We start from the raw sequence: 24008 nt of genomic DNA, 5'->3' as shown, positions 1-24008 counted from the left end.
TTCAAAAGGAGCATAAATATAAGCCTTATGTTCATACCTTTTATACAATATTAAAAAAAAATATTTAAACAGCAAATAATCTAAAGGAAAACCTGGCACGGATTACCAACTGATGATCGGAAACCTGTTACTCAGAGAACTGGAATTCTGAACTTAAGAGTCTTTCAGTTGTAATGCATTAAATAATACACTACACTTATGAATTGAATCCTGCAATTTATCGCTTCTGATGATACACACACACACACACACACACACACACACACACACACACACACACACACACACACACACACACACACACACACACACACACACACACACACACACACACACACACACACACACACTCCGGTTGTATAGATTTGTTAAAAAGAGTACGAGAAATACCTTACAAGACTCTTGGGTGTATATGATTTTAATTCTTATTCTCCTTAAGGTTATACCTATATTCAACTATTTTCAAAAATAATTTCTGCATTATAACTCCAAGAGAGAACACGCAGAGTGAGTCTGAGAAATTAAGTTTCGGTTAAAATATATATTAAAATACATAAAGAATTGTATTAAAAATATATTTAGATTTGTAATTTATTGAAAATCAATATAATAGACATTTAAATATGTATTTATATGATTAATTATGTATTTTATTAAGAATAAAATACTTAAGTTGTTTGGTTTGACACATCAGCGCAATACAATATTTTTTAAATGTATAAAATGGTGTGTGTGTGTGTGTGTGTGTGTGTGTGTGTGTGTGTGTGTGTGTGTGTGTGTGTGTGTGTGTGTGTGTGTGTGTGTGTGTGTGTGTTGGTATCTTCGCTTCAATATCACAGTTGCAGATATTTTATTTTCCGTTGAAATTTTTGCTTTTGTCAAGGAGGAAATTCAGTAAAAATATCTTCTCACGGTCCTGATCACAGGTAGACCACACGCACATATATGTATATATGACAAATACATGAACACAACTTAAGCAAACAGAACATATATCATATGAACAAATCGCAAAGGTTTGTTCAAATAGATTGACAAAAGAGTAAAAACTAAAATTGACGTTTACTATGTTTATATATATATTTAACGTGTTTCTGTTGCACACAGTGCAAACGTGAAATCAAATACAGAGACATTAGCCATTATACAAGATCAATCAATATGTCTCAGCTATATATCACAATGTTTTGCGTGTGTGTGGTGTGTGTATATATATATGCATATGTGTGTGTGTATTGTATTAATGTTTGCTTTGGCGTATTATAAAAACAATTTTACATTAAACTGAAGGACTACTCAACACTTTTCGAAGAATACATATTTATAATACTCAAGCAAGAATACTGGTAACTATACATATATGTATATATATGCATATATATATATATATATATATATATATATATATATATATATATATATATATATATATATATATATATATATATATAAAGTGAAGTATATTTGCCACTTAAATGTGGCTGACCCCGAGGGGTGGATGTTACTGTTGCTTTTAGCCCCAGGAGGACATCTCCTCCAGCTGGCTATCGACACACTTCTGTGTCCTGACTGTATTTGCCAAGGGAAGTTCACTTTATCGTGCAGTTACTGTTAATACCTCGTTCAGAGATTTAACATTATGTATATATATATATATATATATATATATATATATATATATATATATATATATATATATATATATATATATATATATATATATATATATATATATACATACATATGTATATGTATATATATATATATAGATATGTATATATATATTTATTTATGTATACATATGGATATGTGTGTATATATATACATATGTATGTATATATGTTTATATATATGTATGTATATATGTTTATATATATATATATGTATGTATATATATATATATATATATATATATATATATATATATATATATATATATATATATATATATATATATATATATATATATATACAAAGTTTATATGTCAGATTGATGTTGTATAAATCATTTCTTTCGTTTAAACTTGAAGTCATTTTGTTTATCGGGAAGAAAGGTTACCGAATATTGAACCGAAAGTAGTAAATTATTGACATATCGTTCATCGATTCTGGACAAATGAAATATAAATTAAAAACATAACCACTGTTTGTAATGGTCTAAATTCATTGCACTAATGAAATGTAAGAGGTAGGGTTATAGTTTAACTACAAGTAAGCGCAGAACATGCAGACCAATGATCAAAGATGTTCCACCTGAAACTCCCTGACATTTTTTGTTTTTGCTTTTTAGTTATAAAATATGTAGGACTCGTTTCTTTTGTAATACTTTAGCTCTTCGCTCCCTTTGACCATCGATGAGATATTTCCAAAGTTCTCAACCCTGGGCGGTCCTTTCGTGGCCTTTACATTCTTATTGAGAGAAGGCCTTCCGGCCTTCCTCTCCCAGAGCTCATTGGTTTTGATTTGTTACCAATGCTTCTGTAAATTTGCTTTTTTCTAAGCAGGGGTCTTGACCTAAGGCAAACCCATTTTTTTTATCCCTGACAAGACGTGGTCCGCATTAGCTTGGTCTCTATTCTTTAACCTTCCCAGCATGGGTGGGGGCTCGATCAGGAACTTGCCCTCCGCTGGTATAGTTCTCAGGGCCATTGAAGCACACAAGCCAGCAAACAACAACCAAGGGGACCTTGTGGTAGCTTTTGAAATACGGTAAGGAATTATTTGAGGCATGTTTGCTTTTTAACTGTTCGAGATCCTACGCAGAGGTTCCATTGTTGGCTCATGAAAACACGGATTTCGACTTTGCTGGTTCTATGTTCCTAGTAATAAAGTTCGTTCAGTCAATTCCTTGTAGGCATTCTTTTAGCAGTGATTTTTAATGACTTAATCAGAGGCGAGGGAACTGGACCCATGACGTTTTTCATTTACTGCAAGACTGGTGACAGAATCATTAGCGTTCGAGATCAACTTTACTGACAATATTGGGGTCGACGTGTTCCCTCCCATCAAAATTTCTGCCGCGGGACGCTGTAACAGACCGGTGTCCCGTGCTGGAGGAACGATGTGATCTCGGTCACTTATCTGGGCCATGGAAATTGGCTAACCAGTCCTATACATCCGAGGGCATCGACCTTAATGCTCAACTGCTCCTTATTTCATCGATCCTGAAAGGATGGAAGGCGAACTCGATCTCGGCGGAATTTGAATTCAGAACGCTGAGAAGGGCGAAATGCCGCCAATCAGTTTGTCCGGCGGGCTTGTCCCTTTAATAGTAATAGTTCTGCCAGCTCGTGTCTATAATAATAACAATAATAATGATAATTAAATAATAATGATAATGGTAATAAAGTCTTGTGGCATGAAAGAAAGCAGCTATTCTCAAACTTTAGACCTCGTCCGAATGTTATAGAAATAAAGGATTATGCAAGTGAACATCCGGTAAAAAAAAATTATGTTCTGGCACGTTCAGGTATAAAGTTTCATACGCGAATGACACAAACAAAATTAATTCATTACTTATCTATTTTAAAGACAGGAAATGACATCTACTGACTGTGTCAAGAAAAAAAAAAAAAAAAAAAAAAAAAAAAGAGCCATTTCATAAATGTGTTAACACAATAAATAAAAATAAAATAAATAGGAATAACCAATCTACACCGAATTACGTATAGCAATTTGTCAAGGTTTTTATTTATACGCCGGCTGTGGTATATTTTTTTTATATTAGAAGCTATACAAATATCAGAGGAAGTAAAGTCTACCTGACATCTTACAAAACACGAAAGCGGTTGAAAAGAAATGCGCTCCAATTCATTTAATGTCTTCGTATAACAGATGCCTAATAATATAGGCTTTCAAGTGAATCGTAACTAAAACAACGTTAGCTACGGCAAAGTGAATTGCGGTAAATAGCTTTTGAATACAAGCTTTTAGCAATCTCACTTCACTGAGAACCGCTAATTTTCTTCAGAGAAATGAGGAGAGTATATTTTCACATTGATTTCATAATTTCTATTTACTGAGACGATAAACGAACCTAGCATAAAGCACGCATGTGCGCACACACACACACACTCAACTATTCTGTGAAGGTGACGTATGTGTGTTTGTGTGTGTATACTTGCATATATACATGCACTTATATATATATATATATATATATATATATATATATATATATATATATATATATATATGTATATATATATATATATATATATATATATATATATATATATATATATATATATATACACATATACACATATACACTCATATATATACAAATATACATATAATACATATATGTAATACCTATAATATATATATATATATATATATATATATATATATACGTATATATAAAACATATAAACATACATACACACTCGTATATATAAACTCTTCTTTTTATTCTTTTATGTATTTTAGTCGAAAGTGTATGGCTATACTGGGGCACCACAAGGACCATCACCTTTTCAATGGTCATTCTCATATAGTTGGCTTTTAATGAAGGACGGAGTTTGATATAGCCGCCTCCTTTTGAATTTCTTGCCGTGATATAGAATCAACTAGGATCTTGGGCAGCAAAAGGCCAAGGTGCTACCTCTACACCATGTCGATCTCTCAGACTTTTTTTAAGATATCAAATAGCTGTGAGTCTCTGAATGGCAAACATTCGACAGTAGCATAATTTGATATAAAATTTCAAAACAATATATATAAAAGAAAGATAACTATTGAAGTTTTTCTAACAGCAAACTATCAAGCAAAAATCAACGTCGAAATACATTACACGCTAACTAAATCATAAAATCTAAAACGGTTTACCGTCGTATAGTATTTTATTCCGGTGTCGATGATTTTATGAATTACAATAATGTTTCCATAATTCTTTGCTACCAACTGTAAAATATGTGAACAGCGCATCTGAATGCTCCAAATGAGAAATAGATAAACAGCCAACAACTGATGAAGGGTCATTCTCTGTGTTTACGTGTCCTGTTTTCCATCTTTTTCTCTCGTTGTTTGCGTATTTAGCTCGAAGTTTCTAAATTCTTATCGTACACACACACACACAAACATCTCAGTGACGTAGCTATAATGTGGGCCGCTCGGGACAGCCCTTGAAACTGCCGCCCTATTGAACCCAGAAGCCTATCCAGGCTTATACTGTAGACTCAAAAGTGCCAGTGCCTCCCTCATAAAAGCGTCAGTCACGGTTCGCCTCTCCTGCCCCATGACATCTACGCTATACGCGCGCGCGAGCACACACACACGCACACAAGCACACACATACCCATTGAAGAAATACGTGTTTGTTTTCTTCTTTATGATTAAGCGACATCAGTTACAAATTGAACAAACTCAGATGTGCTTGTTATGTATTGCATTTATGTATTTGATGTCCTTCAGTCTCTGTGAGAGGTAACCTTCCGTTATGACAATGCGAACTCAGTAGGAACGGCAAATATGAAAGGGCGTTATGGAAGGGTCTAGATATTCAGAGGCCCGTTAGTATTCTTCGAAGTATAAGTAGACCTCTAAGTAATACAGTCACGTTGTATGGTCTGATGTAATGCAATACATGTATTCCAGATCCAGTTCCCAGACATCCGATTCGGCGAGATTATGGGGCTGACATCTCTATGGCTTCTTTTACTTTCTGTGGCTTCCTTTTACTTCCTCTGAATGATAGCAAGATAACTTACGGAGATGTCAACGAGAATACAGAGGACGTCTTCGAGAACGTCTTCGAGAACTTCTTCGACAAAATCAATGGCTTCGATCACTACTAACTTATTAACGACTATTATAATTTATTAACCACGTGACTTAATAAGGTGTACAGTGGATAGCATGGAAGTGATATCTCCCTACTAACGAACCTGACAATGTTACCGTGGAGATGATCTAATTAACTCAGTCTATCCGTCGGTTAGACGAGTGTTCCAGCTGATTCAGTTAACGGAACAGCCTGCTTGTGAATTTAACGTTCAAGTGACTGAGCACTCTTCAGACCCACGTATCCTTAACATAGTTCTCCGGGAGATTAAGCGTGACACAGAATCTGACAAGGTTGGCCCCTTTGAATTGCAGGTACAACTTTTTGCCAGCTGAGTGAACTGGAGTAACGCGAAATAATGTGTCTCGTTCAAGGACACAACGCGCCGCCAGGAATTGAACTTATGAACTTACGACCGTGAGCCGAATACGCCTAACCACTAAGCCACCAGCCTTCACACCCATCCATAGACCAAATACGAAAAGAAGAGGAAAACTCCCTTTCCTTGACATTGAACTCTGACTAGAGAATATAGATGACAAAATACAGTTCCGCAATTGAGATATTGCCCCGAACCCATTGCCGCGAAATGCTTAATCCATGTGTATGTGAGTCCGCGCGAACGCACGTACGCACACACACACACACACACAGGCACACACAGACACACACACAGACACGCGCACACACACAAAAACCAAAATGAGTTAAGAGAAACAATCTAGGGTGGTCAATGGCAAGAATTTGGGCAACGAAGACGTAGAAATGTATGCGAAATGCGATACAATATAAACCTCTGATTTATGGAAATTATCTTCGCTTCCAGACAATGTAAACAAACACCTAGCGACAATTGTAACCGATACCGTATAAAGGAGGGGAGATAATCCGCAAGAATCAATAATTCTCCTAATGTAAAACGTCGTTAAGGAAAAGAGTGCTTTTTTTTTCTACAGACAACGAAAGCTTTTGAGCAATTCCTGGTTCCTGGATAGGAGTGATGAACATAAATGATAGCAGACATCTTTATTATATTAGATAAATGATAACGGTTTCTAATCGAGGTACGAGGCTAGCAATTTTAATGGAAAGGAGTATGTGGATAGCTTCGATCTCAATACTTGATTCGTACTTTATTTTCTCGACCCTGGAGTCATAAAAGGCTAAGTTGACCTCGGCAGGTTTTGACATCAGAATGTTAAGAGCCGGAAGAAATACCGCAAAGCATTTTCTTTTCACTCTAATGAGTCTGCCGGCTCGACGCCAAAACGAATAAAGTAGTATGATGTAATCATATATATATATATATATATATATATATATATATGTATGCATGTGTGTGTGTGTGTGTGTGTGTGTGTGTGTGTGTGCGTGTGTATGTGTTTGTGCTTATCCCCCCACAGCTTGGCAACCGGCGTTGGTGTGTCTATGTCCCCAAAACTTAGCGGTTCGGTAAAAGTAACAGTAGAATAAGTATCAGGCTTAACAAAACATAAATACTGGAGTCGATTCATTCGACTAAACATTCTTCAAGGTGGTGCTCCAGCATGGTCGCACTCAAATACCTGAAACAAGTAAATAAAACAAAAAATGAAAGAATAAATGACTATATATATGTATGTGTGTATGTATGTATGTGAGAGAAATAAAAATTGTTCTCACACCTGTTGAATAAAGAAAGAGAGAGAGAGAGAGAGAGAGAGAAAAGCAAAACAAAGCAAAGCTCTCCCCCCCCCCCCTCTCTCTTTTACTACCTGCCTATCTGTTGTCACTATGAGTGCGTACATGTTTATATATTTATGTACGTCTATCCGTTGTCTGCGTACGAGCTACATAAGCGCTGACTTGTCGACTGGCTGCTTCGTCAGTTGTCTCTTTTACATATGTATATATATATATATGTATGTACGCACTGTTGTAGGTGTGTATGTGTGTGTTTGGGTTGCTCCAATGTAATTTTTTTTTCTTTCTTTTTCTCTCTTTTTGTTCACTTCTTTCTCCTCCTTGTTTGTCGCTTTTGTCTCTCTATCCTTTGCCAGCTTATTCAGGCAGCCACCCAACCAGCCTGCCTGCCTGCCTGCCTGCCTGCCTGCCAGTCAGTCTGCTTGTCTGTTCGCCTGTGTGGCTGTCCGTTTCACTCGTCGTCCGGGGAGACTCTCATTTACCTGAGTGCATGTATCCACAGCGCGGATGCGAACCACGTTGGTTTACTTTCGATGTCACAGGTAAATGCCTCTATCCGTTGTTTATGATTTAACTTACAGCCTGGTTCATTTTCATAGAATTTACAAGCCAGTCGTTAACTGATTGCTAAAGATTTCTTGTGTGAATCAAAATAGCTCAACGCGTTTGCGAACATTACGAAAACATTAGTGTTTGTGAAGTACATACGGGGTACGGACGTACGTACTTACGTGTGCATGTATGTATGTATGTATTTATATATGTATGTGTGTGTGTGTGTGTGTGTGTGTGTGTGTGTGTGTATGTATACACACATGTATATATAAGGGAGAATAAGAGAGAGTGAAATTGAGACATTTATGTGTGAGTACATGCATACATATGTGCATAATGTACGTGTTTATATATCTATATATCTATATATCTATATGTGTGTGTGTGTATGTATGCATATATATATATATATATATATATATATATATATATATATATATATATAGAATACGTGCATATATATAATACGTATATATAAACACGTCTTTATTATATACGTCTGAGTGCATGCATACATACACACACAAACATACATATATACCATACTTACACACAAACATACATACATGCATGCATACATACATGCATACATACATACATACATACATGCATACATACATACATACATACATACATATATGTATGTATATGTAGTATATATCAGGTAATGATAATAGTCAATTCCGCACTAGGCATTTTTTGATCACCGGATACACACACACACACACACACACACACACACACACACACACACACACACACACACACACACACACACTCACACACAAACACACCAAGTTTCCCTGTGATGTTTAGTCCCAGTTTCCCCGCTGGTGAACTCAATAAAGAAGCAATGGAGTGAAAAAGATTTAGCTTAGATCGAACAAATAAATATATAAATGAACTTTGGTATATACGTATTGAGTGCTACTTTTCTCTTCAGTGCATATCGTGATGTGTGTATTATTGATAAACTGCGTTGTTTTATATACCGTGTCCAGAGTTTTCTTTTCATATCGAACCTGCTTAGGTTTTCATCTTCGATTTTTAGTGATCGTGTAAGTAATTGCATCAGAATAATTGTATATACACTGTACATACATACATACATACATACATATATATATATATATATATATATATATATATATATATATATATATATATATATATTGAAATTTAATACTTAACGATTTAGCGAAGGAGTGGGAAGGGCCGGACCACGCAGCCAGTAGATTTACTAGAAACAATAGTCAAATGTCCCTCAAATCATACATTTACTGCCTTGAAAATTCAAACCGGACAGTGTAGTTGTCTTCGATTAATAAGTCTTCTACCTCAGAACCGACCTGGTTGTAAACAACAACAATGACAACATATCAAGCACCATGGCTTTGTTTCTGCCATAGTTTATCTATCTATCTATCTATCTATCTATCTATCTATCTATCTATCTATCTATCTATCTATCTATCTATCTAGCTTTCTCTGTCACTCTCAATATCCTTCTTTATATATATATATACATGTGCAATACACACACGCATATATATACACACTTATACATAAATGGAGAACCTACAACCTACATTTACTATTTAACAAAACACCTGACACAAACATATACATACACGCATGCACAAAACTTCCGCATGTAACATAAAACTATGGCTGTGTACTTCACAAGTTCCTATGTAAAGTACAGGCTGGAACATGATCATGTTTATTCTTATTATGGAAGACCTGTAGTTGTCCATGCGTGCAAGTCACCTCTATCTACGTTTCCGATGTGGTCCAAGGGAATAGCAAGGTCTGTGACAGATTAGAAACAAGTATCATTTCGGTTGATTTGATATCAGATGGCTAAATGCAGAGACAGATTATCTTAGGGTATCTTTCAAAAACACCGAGAATTCTATCGATTCCTTGTTCTTATCAACACTAACCTCAGCAGGATTTGAACTCAGAACACTGCGAAAATATTGGTTTGAAATTTTGGCAAAAGACCAGCAGTTTCTGACGAGAGGTGCTGAGTTGATTACATCGACCCCAGCGTTCAACCCTGAAAGGATGACAAGCGAAGTCGACCCGGCGACATTTGAAACTGTGAAATTATTGCATAGCACTCTATTTTGTGCATGAGTAAGGTGTGTGTGTGTGTGTATGTGGGGTATGTATGTGTGCGCACGCGTGTATATGCTCACGCATACGTCAGGTTGATAGCGTTGGAAACAGCTGAACTTCGGTGTTGCTTTAGCGTGCGGTCTGCCGCAGTATCCGTAGTCTACACCTGATCCGGATTAGGAACAGGATTAGTGTTTTGGGTTAGGGTTTGCGTTTAGGGTTATCACGCTTATAAGTACTGAAATTGTTAAAGCAAATTGTTCGTTGAGGCAAACTTTCGTGTTCAAATCCTGCTGATTTCCAATGTGCCTATCATACTCCAATGGACAAAACAAGAACAAATATATAAGTGAAAAGTTTAATTCAATGCAAACAGACGTGGTTCATAGACCTGACACCGTAGCATGAGTACGTACGATATATACGTATGTATGGGATCCGGAATATGAGCATACGTGGGTATGCGTGTGTGCATCGGGCAGAAACATACATACATACATATTATATATATATATATATATATATATATATATATATATATATATATATATATGTTTGTTTACAGAATATAGGTTTAATAAGCACAGCGCGTGTGTCAATAGATATCTCAATGCCTCCATATGTATTCATCTTATATTTTTCTTTGAAATTATATTCGTATAATTGAAATGCAGTGAAAAGCGCGAATATACATCCACACACACACACACACATACACGCACACACGTGTGTGTGTGTGTGGTTAATAACATTCACCTAATTTTATACATTTTATATGTATTTGTTTATCTATAAAAGGTACCTACACCTACCACAGAAATCTAGCAACACATACACACGTTTTCTCTGTCCCCCCCCCCCCCCCTCTCTTTTTCTCTCGCTCCAGCACCTTCATACTTATATACACCTTTTTTTTGTGATTCTCTTCTTTAATTCAATAGTTTTGAATATCTGGTTCACAAATGAATCATAACAAGTAATTTTATAAACACCCACACACATCGCCACAATGTTTGCGTTGCGGATACTTTCTCCACCTAACTCAACGTCAGAAAGCACACTTGCAAATGACACACACACATATATATATATATATATATAGGTCTTTTTTTTTCTCTCTCTCTCTATATATGTATGTGTGTGTGTGTGTGTGTATATATATGTATGTGTGTATATATATATATATATATATCTTTTACCTTATACTTGTTTCAGTGATTAGACTGCGGTCATGCTGGTATGTATGTATGAATGTATGTACGTATGTGTGTATGTCTGTGTGTGTCTATGTGTGTGTGTTTCATGACTTTATGATAGTCTCAGTAACTGTTAGTACTATTTACCGGCCTGTCTTCGTAATTGACTCAGAGTAAGGGAGTAGTAGCAGCGAAGGAGAGAAGAGAAGAGAAAGAACGAAAAAGAGAGAGAGAGAGAGAGAGAGAGAGAGAGAGAGAGAGAGAGAGAGAGAGAGAAAGTGAGAGAGAGTGAAAAGGACGGGGGTAAAGGTGAGGGCTAGGAGCCAAAAAGTGAAAGAGGAAGGGTGAGAGTGGTTGTGGGTGAAGTATGATTTAATAATAAATTTATTCATTTATGCCTCTCCAGGTAAGTTTTAACCTGGAATTCAATTAACAGACGTGTCTGTTCTGTATATATACGCAAACATGTTACATATTCAACCACCTGTTCACTTGCTCACCTGTTCACTAACACAATACATAACAAGAATCGATACGGTGTTTATCTTTTATCTTTTACTTGTTCCAGTCATTGGACTGTGGCCATGCTGGAGTATCACCTTGAAATATGAATTTCTGCTGCAAGATTCCTGATGTGATACCGTGTGTTGAAATAAATATTGTTATATTTTGGGATGATAATTTTTTCCTTTTTTGGCAAATAAACACGTACTGTGTAATCGTTCTTCGTGTGTGCTCTTGTTCCGCTTAGTCCATTCCTAGAATGGATTAAGCGGAGCAAGAGCACACACGAGGACGGCAAGTGTCGCTGAAAAGGTCACAGATATATGGCGAAAGATTTCCGGACAATGGACATGTGTTGGAATAAGAAGAGTAATAAACGAGTGAAGAACGAACATACAGTGCGTGTGTTTATTTGCCCCCCCCCCCCCAAAAAAAAACATGACCATTTCAATATGCAACAATATATACGTATAATTATGTATATATGCATAATACACACACCAACACCGACACACATACACACATACACACACACACTGAAAGATGAAACAAAGTATCGGTGAAAACTCATACACATATATACAAAACACATATATACCTAAAAACAATACTACACATATATCCACATACATACATACATACATACATACAGACAGACAGACAGACAGACAGACAGACAAACGGACAAACAGGTGGTCAGCTATTTGTACAAATGTTTTGATACTGTCATACCTCATGTCAAACAACTTAAATCAAATCATTGAATGCGTGCAAAGAATGTTATAGCGTGTGTCTTATTGCACCAGAGCTGATCAAGCTCAACATACAATTAGAGGTGATCCAATTCCGACCATCATGTCTTGGTAAGAAGCTTGCTTCCCAACCACATGGTTCCGGGTTCAGTTCTACTGCGTGACACCTTGGGCAAATATATTCTACTATAGCCTCGGGCCCGCCAAAGCCTTGTGAATGGATTTGGTAGACAGAAATTAAAATTTTGAAGTGAAACTAACGGTTTTTGTATGTTCTTAAATGGCTTACAAACATCTTTGACGCTGCAATTGTTTTCGTTTCGCCACACAATCACTTGCTATGCAAGTATATCTCCGTAATTATATATATATATGCAGGTATGTATATATATATATATATATATATATATATATATATATATATATATATATATATATATATATATATATATATGTATATATATATATATATGTATGTATTTGTGTGTGTCTTTGTGTTTGTGTTTGTTCCCCCCACCATCACTTGACAACCGATGTTGGCGTGTTTACATTCCCGTGATTTAGTGGTTCGGCAAAAGATACCCAATGGAATAAGTACTAGGCTTACAAAGAATAAGTCCTGGGATCGATTTATTCGACAAAAGGCGGTGCTCCAGCATGGCCGCAGTCAAATGACTGAAACAAGTAAAAGAAGAAAAGAATAAAAGAATATATATACCCTACGACAACACCGTACAGTGTATGTTCTTCAATAGTTTTTTTCTTGTTATTATTTTTTTATGGAGATTTTATGGCATACTTTAAAGATTTAGTTATTTCTGACAAGTCAGGCAACTTGTGGAGAGGTTATTTGGCGAGTCATTTGCTCGAATGTTTGTCGTTAAGGACAATACGGTGGGGACGAAAGGAAATGTTTTACCGGTACAGGTATATAGAGTAAGATTCCAGCAGAATTCTTTTCTCAATTTAATTGGATGTCAGTGGTAGCCCGGATATGGGAAAATTAAAAAAAACATCCTTTCCAGTCACGTGTCACACCCTCGTTTTGATATCTTTAACCATCGTTCATTTTGTTTAGATGAAAATATAAACAAAAACAAAACAGAATGGATTTGTTGCTGTTATTACTGTCCTCGTTGTAGTTGTTGCTTAGTGCAGAGTTCACTTGGTCAAGTAGATATATATAATATGCAGATATCGAATGAGCGATTGTTGCATGCGACCGACATAAATCTTGCTCCAGGTAAGCAATATTCTTAGCGAGCAGAGGACAATATTGCGGAATACCACCTGCAGTGGGAAACTGTATGCGGTGACCTGTTTCTCTATACACATGTGGTCGACATAGGGTTTACCTTCAACAACTGTACTATGGATTTTATGATTCAATGTAATATACAGTGTTTCATCGTTCTACTTTTGCCACAAGTTGATTCCTCGTTTCATTTTCAACCCACTAAAGTTGATAAAATAATTACCTGTGAAGTAATAATATTTATTTAGTCAATTATAGCAATATTTCACATAAATGGGGGTCAGATCAACCCCTCCTCTGTAGGGAGTCAGTAAGGGTTGTAAAGGGACAAACAATTTGTCTTGTCTCACGTGATTAAGATGGTTTTTAAACAGACTTTCTTTTGTCTTTTCTTTATTAAAGAGAGGAGAGGTATGTATAAGAAAAATGCATATAAGCATATACGTGTTTATACGAATGTGTTTATACATATGTATACACACACACACACACACACACACACACACACACACACACACACACTTATATATGTGTATATATATAAACATGTATACATGCAAGTATATATGCGAATGTATATCTATATGCATATATGCATGTATATATTTGAAGATATATTTGTACATACATACATTCATACATGCATACACACATACATATATACATACGTATGTATATGAGTGTGTGCGTGTGTGTGTCTGTGTGTGCGTGTGTGAGATATTGGTGTGTGGCAGAAACTTCATTTTACCATTATAGACCAAATGCGTCGCAAAATTTAATTGACTTCGTGTATATGATCGGTTCAAATCTGACCGGACTGAACCGGAAGCCACGTGGTTACAAAGCGAACTTCTTAACCACATAGCCATGCCTGCTCCGATGGCCGAGAGCACCGTCGTAGTGAAGGAAGCTTTGAACCACTGATTGGGAAGCGAGCTTCTAACACACACAGGCAACAGTATCAGGTGTGAAAGTGTGTTGTGCTATAAACTTTTACATAACTCTAATAATTGGTTATGCATACCTACACACATACACACACATCCACACACACACACATACACACATACCATGGCTTCGTTGTACTTGTTATACATGTAAGTGTGTGAGTGTGTGTGTTCATGCGGGTGACATTAAGCCAACTGACAATCTTTGCGCACGCGAGCGTGTTTGTTTCTAAGTTTATTTGGTCTGCAACTGGTGTTCTTTTTATTTGACAATAGACACTTTTAAAAAGATGTGTTTTTGTGCGAATATTGTTTTGGTGTGTTTATACGCGTGAATGTATATGTGTGTAAGTTACGAAGATTATTGCAGTGATACAAAGATTGATAAATAGTTAGATAGTTAGATAGATAGATAAGGAGAGAGATAAAGTGAGAGAAGTAGAACGAGTTAGAATAAGGTCGTTTTGTAAAGAAGGCAGACTTTCATAGTGCAGTTCTTTCTGGTTTAATAATATCAACTAATCGCATCAATTCAAATTCACGCCAAGCTTATGTCATAGTGTTAGCTACAATGGCTACAGTTAGATATTAATGTACAGGCGACACACAGTCTATTTTTGGTTCTACCCTTCGCTTAAAGGTCGTCTTTATAGAAAACTGACTGAATTAGATCATATAATATAATAGTGTAGAGAGAAAGAGAGAAGAGTGACGATAGAAAGAAGAGAGAGAGAGAGAGAGAGAGAGAGAGAGAGAGAGAGAGAGAGAGAGAGAGAGAGAGAGAGAGAGAGAGAGCTACCAGGTTGGCTGAGTATAAACAGAAAGTGACACTTAACTCAAAAGTTGTGATGTTCATGTCCTCCCACTGGTAATACGCAGAGAGTTTCGTCTGTGGTCAGGGAACTAAGGGCGGATCTAAATATGTCTAAATACGTGCCTTAGGTTGACAACAATTTATTAAGTCGCAGTAGTTGTGACCGCTGTAACCGTAGCAGCAGCACTGTAGCAGCAGCAGCAGCAGCAGCAGCAGCACTGTAGAATTGACAAGTCTTTTCGTTGGTTTGCAGTGTCTCAGAGTTCAATTCTTCGAGAGTTCAATTCTTCGAGAGTTCAATTCTTCGAGCAGTAACAAAAAGGTTTACTCGAGGAAGATAAAAGTTCTACACACCTAAAAATATATTATTATCTACTTAACTTTAGTTTAGGTCTGTCATGAACCTTCGAGTTCTTAAGGCCGGAATTTAATCTCGTTCCTATGGTGTGTAAGTGACTGAGGTTACAATGGTGCGTGTTGTCTTAGATCAGTTTGATGTTTGGTGAAATAAAATGGCAGACGTACTTTTGTATAATCGGTGTCAGTCCCGTCCCTCAACAAGTTCCCCTGTTCTGTCTTAAACTTTTGACCATGATGTCTACTATTATTAGCATAACACCTTGGCTGTGTTATTAAGGAACGCACCTTGCAACTATGTGGTTTGTTGTTCAGTCCCCTTGGGCAAATCTACTATGTCCCAGAGCTGACTTTGGTAGACGGAAACTGTGGAAATCCGTCGTGTACACACACACACACACACACACACACACACACACACACACACACATATATATGAGTGTGTGTTTGTCACACCTTACCACCTGATAACCACCGTTGGTTTGTTTAAGCTTTTGAAAAACACCGTGAAATGTTAAAAATGGTAAAGCTTCGAACTAAAATACCCAACTGTATTAAGGAGGTTTTACGTCCAATGCGACCACGTTTTATTTTGACTTCCATTCTTTCAAGGGTGGTAAAAATGGTACCCTTAAATGTTTGAATGTAGATTCAATCGATTTAGCCCGCTCCCACGATACACGTATGTTTTTGTGCCAAGATTAAATATCGATATTAATATGTAAAGCAATAAATGAATATTCCGTAAAAAAAAAAAAAAAAAAAAAAAGAGGCCAAAAGCAAATTGCTCTTCAGTAGATCTGGAAATGTTTCAGTTTTTCTTAAGAAGTTAGCCAAAAACAGAAAACAGATAGCCTTTTCGATATGAGTATAACATTTAAATGGCTATAAAAGTAGCCTAAATGAATTAGCGAAGCAGAATATACGTTTGGTGGCGTGTAAACATGCAAACAACCAAATGTAGTTTGTTAGAAAGGATAATACATCTTTGTTATATCTCACGTTAAGCATGTGTATTGGATCCATCAGATGTATTGAAAGCAAAAATGAGAATAGAGTTCCGTATCGTGAATTCGAATCTAATGTGTAAGCTGTTTTCCTGAATATTAATGCATTAAGGAAATTGTAGGCAGCTAAGTTGAGAAAATTCGTTGCACTATACTATAGTATAGTATAGTATAGTATAGCGCGCACGCAAAGACATACACAAAGATGTGTAATGATGTATATTTATTCATAGCATTCCATATACGTTTTCTTGTTATCGTTTTACAGGATACAGACCATTAACTGCAGTCATACATGTGCGTATGAATAACATATGCGTAAACAATACTGTATGTGTGTGTGTGTGTGTGTGTGTGTGTGTGTGTGTGTGTGTGTGTGCGTGTGTGTGCGTGTGTGTGTGAATAATCATTTCGTGTCCTATGATAGAAACGAGTAGAAAGATGTTCAAATCTCACAAAATAATAGTACAACATTCCGAAAACTTTTATTGATTCAATAATTTGAGAAATAATGATATAGACACGAAATGATTACATTAATCACAGTCATAATTTCCCTTCATGAAAATAAAATGAATTATGTGAAGCTGACGTTGAAGTCACTGCGTGGTTGATCAACTAACTGGAACTAACAAGTCGGTGGAGCATAAAAAGGCTGTCCTGGTTATGGAAAAGGTTCCAGTATGAATGTGTGATAAAAGAAGGTCGCTTTGTAACCACGTGGTTTTAGATTCAGTCCCATTGCGCGGGAACTTCGGCGTGAGTCTTCTATTATAGCTCCAAGGCGTAAACAAACTAACAGCCGTTATAAAGCGGTGGCCACACACACACACACACACACACACACACACACACACACACACGCCGTCTCTTCGTTTAATAAATCGCCTCACAAGGCTTTAGTCGCCGCGGGACTATAGTAAAAGACGCCAGCCTAAGGTACCGCGCAGTGGGACTGAACCCAAGGCCATATGGTTGGGATGCAATGAAATAATTTCAATATTGGTCCTTTTTAACACGATCGAGTGAGATAAGGAAAAGCTGGTTGATTCGATTATTTGTCAGTGGACCTAATGAGCATGACATTGATCTGACAATTCCAATATTTTAAAGTCAATCTGTTTAAAACCAGGCCCTAAAATGATGATTATGATTTTGCTGTGTTTAGCACAGATTCAGTAAACTTGTACTAAAAGCTGTTGACAATCTATGAACGCCTGTTCTCTTTTTCATAGCTGAATCTACGACTACACAATTCGTTGTATACTTTTTCTATTTAAAACAAACATAATCCAGACTAGATATGATTTGAGAAAGATCTAGAAGTCCTAATAATTACTACATATAGGGCCCATCATTAGTGTTTCATCCTGAGAAGAAGAACACTTCGTGAATCGTAATAGCAAAGATGAGAGGAAGGAACGAGCAAACGACTACCCAAATCTAATTAAGAAAGGGTGTAAGAGTTGTGGCAAGCATACAAGTCCTGGACTAATATTCATTTGACCGTATTGTTGTGTTCTGCCAGAACTGGTAGAATGTCAGGCAAAATACTTTGTATTTAGTTACGTGACTTTACATTCTGATTTCGAATCTCTTTCAGTGCTGTCGCAAAGCCCGAATGCACTAGCGGAGCCCAGGTGTTTGTTGAAAGACCCCCAACACTAATTCGTGAATTCTATGGCTGTCTTTCTAAGGGGTTCAGTACGTTGCTTTACTCGGGGACTTGTAATGCGGTTCATTCGACTGTTATCTCACTTTTCGACCCTCCATGAGGTTAAACCATTATATCGCGTTCAAGCCGACCTGGTGGGAATTTGAAGCGTAGAACATTAAACACTGAACAACATCGAAACAACATCAACAACAACAACTTGGCACTGATTGTTTAAAGTAAAATTAAAAGTATTACAAAAATTAAAACAAAAATGAATTAAATAAAAACAAATGAAAAAATATAAAACAGGTAAATAAACTGAACAACAATAAATACGTAAACAGTTACAGACAAATTTAACTTTGTACTTGCTATATTATACTAATTAAGAGAATGTTATTATAAACTAGAGGGACTAACAACATAATGATTATGATTAAAGATGTTGTTTACACTAAGTTTTGTTTACATTCAGCAGTTATTCTCCGATTATATATACAATAATACTTCGCTTGGTACCTAACATTCGGGCTGATGGATTCTTGAATATGTTAGTGTATTCTGCAAGCTTGTCTCAAATCCTGAGCTGATATTTCCAAACTAATGTCCACATTAATGGGTCAGATGATAAAGAAATCAGAACTGTTGAATTTGGTTTGATGCTAGGAGGACATTTATACAGGAGCAGTCCAGAGACACAAACGTAAGCAATTCTTTTTTTTTGTTGTCAGTTTTAAGAAATATAAATTTTCCTCGTTCTGAAGAAAGTCTGCAATAGAGCGAGGTCATGAAACTGATCGGGGTCAAATGGATTTAAAGGAATAGAAATGTTATATAAATATTGCTTAACTCCAGATGGGAGCAAGATGAAGTCACCTGCGATCTAAGTGCGCCATCCCAGTCATTCAGTCTTCATAGCGCTGTGTTGGACTGTATTGTCCATTATGTTCTTTCCTGACTTAAGATGGGACGGTGTAAACACGCATACACACATGCATACATACATAAATACATACACACATATAATGTATATATATATATATATATATATATATATATATATATATATATATATATATATATATATATATATATATATATATATATATATATATATGTATATATATGTATATATATATGTAAATGAATATATATATATGAATATATATTTATATATCTATCTATATATATGTATATATATCTGCATATATATATGTATATCTATATATGTGTATATATATATATATATATATATATATATATATATATATATATATATATATATATATGTATGTATATATATGTGTGTATATATGTATATATATATATATATATATATATATATATATATATATATATATATATATATATATATATTCTCATGATTACTGTAAGGATTTAGCTGATACCATTACCAGATAATGTCACAGAAGCTCATAGCTGTAATCTGCTATTGCCTTTTCTATCTGTCTGCCTCTTCCTGCCTTACACACACACACACACACACACACACACACACACACACACACACACACACACACACACACACACAACTGTATCCGGCCAGCTAAGTCAAGTCATAACGCGCCCAATGTATGAATGACAGACTTATTGGAAATCATCGTTTTGTGTCATTGGTAGAAGTAACCAGTTATTAACAATACAAGGATATCACTATAATTAAATGCTATATGCTTTCTGCTTTAAGCAGTGAGAAGGAGGGGAAACTAATTACAGGTACCATACCATTATCAATAGTTTGTAATTTATTAACCTATTTTAAGATACGACTATAATAGTACAATAATAGTTATTTAGACCCTACGTGGAGACCTAATAAGAAAATAAAACGAGAAAAGTAAGAAGAAATATTTATCTTTTCTGCCAATACATTTTTATGTAAAGGAATAACTTGTTTGAGATTTAGTATTTAGAGATATCCATGAATAGGTTACGTTGGTGTTTGCTATTTTTGTTAGTTTGAGCTTCACAGAAACACAAACAAAAGTAAAACCTACTTTGTTTTTCCTTAGGATATGTAGGTGAATGGGTGCACATAGATGTACCGTATTTGGTGGCATATAAGACACCCTTTAAAAAATATGTCTCAAAAAATCACTCCTGGTTTTATATGCGAAATTGGACCAATATTACACGCTTTAATACTCTAAAAACATTCCCCCTTAATATACGCTGCTGAAATTGAGGTGTGTATAATATGCCTGTGTATCTTTTATGCCACCAAATATGACGGTATCCTGTCTTGGTCTTGTCCATAAATATCCAATAACAAAATCTGCTGAGTGTTTTCAGTCACAGTTCGTGATTTAGTAGATATGTACCAAATCTTTCCATTAATTTCTCTCGTTTGCACGACGCATGGACGTGTTCCTCTTTACTTTATATGTATCGGCTCTCCTAACCACTTAGACCCTCTGAAGAAGCCTAGAGGCACACTCAACATCCAGACTTTATCTACCCATCCCTACAGAACACTGAAGAGATGGAGATAGCATGCAGGATATTGTGGCCTCTTGGTAGAAACGGCCGTAAGGAACTGGTCTTTTATTCTTTTAGGTATTAATAGCATATATTTGTGTAGCACACAGTCTTTGCATGTGTATCTATTCTTATAATACTTCCTTATGTTTTAGAATAAATAGATATAATAGAATGTCCACCGGCTGATGTATATATTTTTTGCTATATATATATATATATATATATATATATATATATATGGGGGTGGGTGTTGACACTAACGATTGACAATCGATGTTAGTTTGTTTACGTCCTCCGTAACATAGCGATTCACAAATGAGACGACAAAATAATTATCAGACTTCAAAGAGCGTAAGTAATGAGTAGTGGGGGATTGATTTGTTCAACTAAATGGTGCCCCAACATGGCCGCAGTCCAGTGATTGAAACAAGAAAAAAGATAAAAGATATGTCCATATGTTGCGCATCGAAGTAAATACCTATCCGCAGCAGTTTCAAGATAATACTGGAAGAAGTGGGAGCATAGGTCAATCGACCGAGATCCCGACAAGCGTCGTAACTCAAGCGCTCGATATTAATTACTGGTTGATATAGACTGTAATCAAACTTGGATTATCGGACAATAAAAATTAACTACATTTACAGCTAATATTACCGGATGAGGAAGAGGGCGAGCTATCGTAAGCAAAATGCTTGGAAACATTTTGTCCGTCTTTATGTTCTGAGTTCAAACTGCGCCGATGTCAACTTTGCCTTTCATCCTTTTCGGGGATCGATGAAATAAGCACCAGTTGAGCAGTGGAGTCGAGATAATTGACTTAATCCTTCCTCTGAATTTCCTGGCCTTGTGTCAAAATGTGAAGCTAATATTTATAGCAATATCTTCTACGAGATTCATCGTTCAAAGTATATGTATGTATACACACACACACACACATGTGTGTGTGCGCGCGCGTTTGTGTATGTGTGTGTGTGTGGTATGGGATACAGGGCATTTATGCTTAAATAAACAACAGCAAAAGAAAACAATAATTATAACAGCATGTTAACCTAATGCAGACACTTCCTTACTCCCTTTCTTTTCGTCTGTGGCCGGTATTATTTATTAACCAAATTTCACTGCCGCACCGAATTACCAAAGAGAAAAGAACAGAAAATAATAAGCACCAGTCAAAAAGCTGAAAAAAGAAAAAGAAAAGAAAGAAAAGCCAGAATCCTCAACAATAGTTATCTAGATTTCAGCTCTTTCCGAAATTCAATAACCGGCCTCATTGCAATCAAAACATCCTTTCTGTATCAACAGAAATATTACAAACAGCACGATTCCTTCCAGCCCTAGCGTGTACCCAAACACACTCGTATGTAATTTCGAACAAAATCTATTAATAGATATATCGATTACTTATATGTACATGTATACTTGTATGTATATGTATGTGTGTTTGTATGTATGTGTATATATATATATATATATATATATATATATATATATATATATATATATATATATATATATATATTGGTTTATTCCCTCTTTTATATTATTTATGTGTCTATTTTATTGTTTTGTTTTCCCTAATATAAATTAATGTAGACGTTGATTAATTTGAGTGTACATGCGTGTGTGTGTGTGTGTGCGTGTGTGTGTCTGTGTGCATGAGAGAGAGAGAAAGATAGATAGATAGAGAAAGGGAATGAAAGAGAGGACGCGAGAATGAGAGAAATAATTACAATTAAAACAATCGGAGCAATGTTTGTTTTGTTGAACAGAATTGTAATTTGCAAGTTGAAATTAGTATTATTTGATCGTTTGGTGATTCTTTTGTAAACAAATGTCGACACTACTGATTATTGGTGCATGGTTACATGCTTTGTCTGTGTATATCCGCTTACTTCTGTTGCCAAACCATGATAACTGATAATCGACGAAGTGTTTTGCAGTTAAAAAAAACCCATTGCTGCTGCTGGCATCTTTCATTTCTAAAGCTTTTGCATTGGCTTGCATCTTTATATATATATATATATATATATATATATATATATATATATATATATATATATATATATATATATATATATATATATATATATATATATATATATATATATATATATATATATATATATATATATATATATATATATATTCACCACACATGCGCGCATACGCATATATATGTATGTATCTATTTATATAGATGTATATGTATCATACACACTGTCGATAGGCCAGTTACTGCAGTGTTTGTCCTGAGATAACACTCCGGCTATTTTAAGTAAATACTACCACTAATATCTATACTCGATGTATGTTTATATATATTACGTGTGTGTGTGTGTGCGTGTGTGTGTATGTGTTGGTGTGTGTATGTGGATACGTGTACGCATTCGTGTTCCCCACTTCTCCGCTGGACGACTGATGTAGGTTTGTTTACATCTCTGTAACTTACAAGTTCGGCACAAGAAATCGATAGTTTAAGAACCAGACTAATACCAAAAAAAAAAAAGAAAAAAAGAAAAAGGGTCTATTCTTTCAACGGAACCCTTCAGGGTGGGGTCTCAGCTGTCGCCATATTCCAATGGCTGAAAGCAGTAAGAGGTAAACGATAAGAAGATGGTCTTAGAAACACCATCCCTAAACATGAGACAGAAACAAGCAGGAGGACAACGACAACAGCATGAACAACAATAGCAACAGTCTACATGCAGAGTGACTGACAGAACATTTCAGTTGTCTCCGATATCAACTTCTGGCATCGAGTTACTTATAAAATAAATCACGAGGGCAACGTTTCGCATTAAATAACTGTACTTCGGTTCCACTGAATATAATGATTTGCTGTGTTGAGGTCGAGTCGGAAGATAAGCTTA

General features: G+C 35.6%; 1 non-coding gene across 2 annotated transcripts in view; it reads left to right on the top strand.

Annotated features, from left to right (window-relative positions):
* Positions 1–24008, top strand: part of LOC106881481 (uncharacterized) — a 137628-nt gene that overhangs the window by 61861 nt on the left and 51759 nt on the right. For both annotated transcript variants that reach the window (XR_016244478.1, XR_016244479.1), the window contains one exon: positions 7825–8010. This is a non-coding gene — a transcript (uncharacterized LOC106881481). The remainder of the gene's footprint in view (positions 1–7824; positions 8011–24008) is intronic.

The sequence above is a fragment of the Octopus bimaculoides genome, chromosome 15 (genome assembly GCF_046866305.1).
Source record: "Octopus bimaculoides isolate indiv1 chromosome 15, ASM4686630v1, whole genome shotgun sequence".
Classification (NCBI taxonomy): Eukaryota; Metazoa; Mollusca; class Cephalopoda; order Octopoda; family Octopodidae; genus Octopus; species Octopus bimaculoides.
This window is presented reverse-complemented; position numbering and strand designations above follow the sequence as displayed.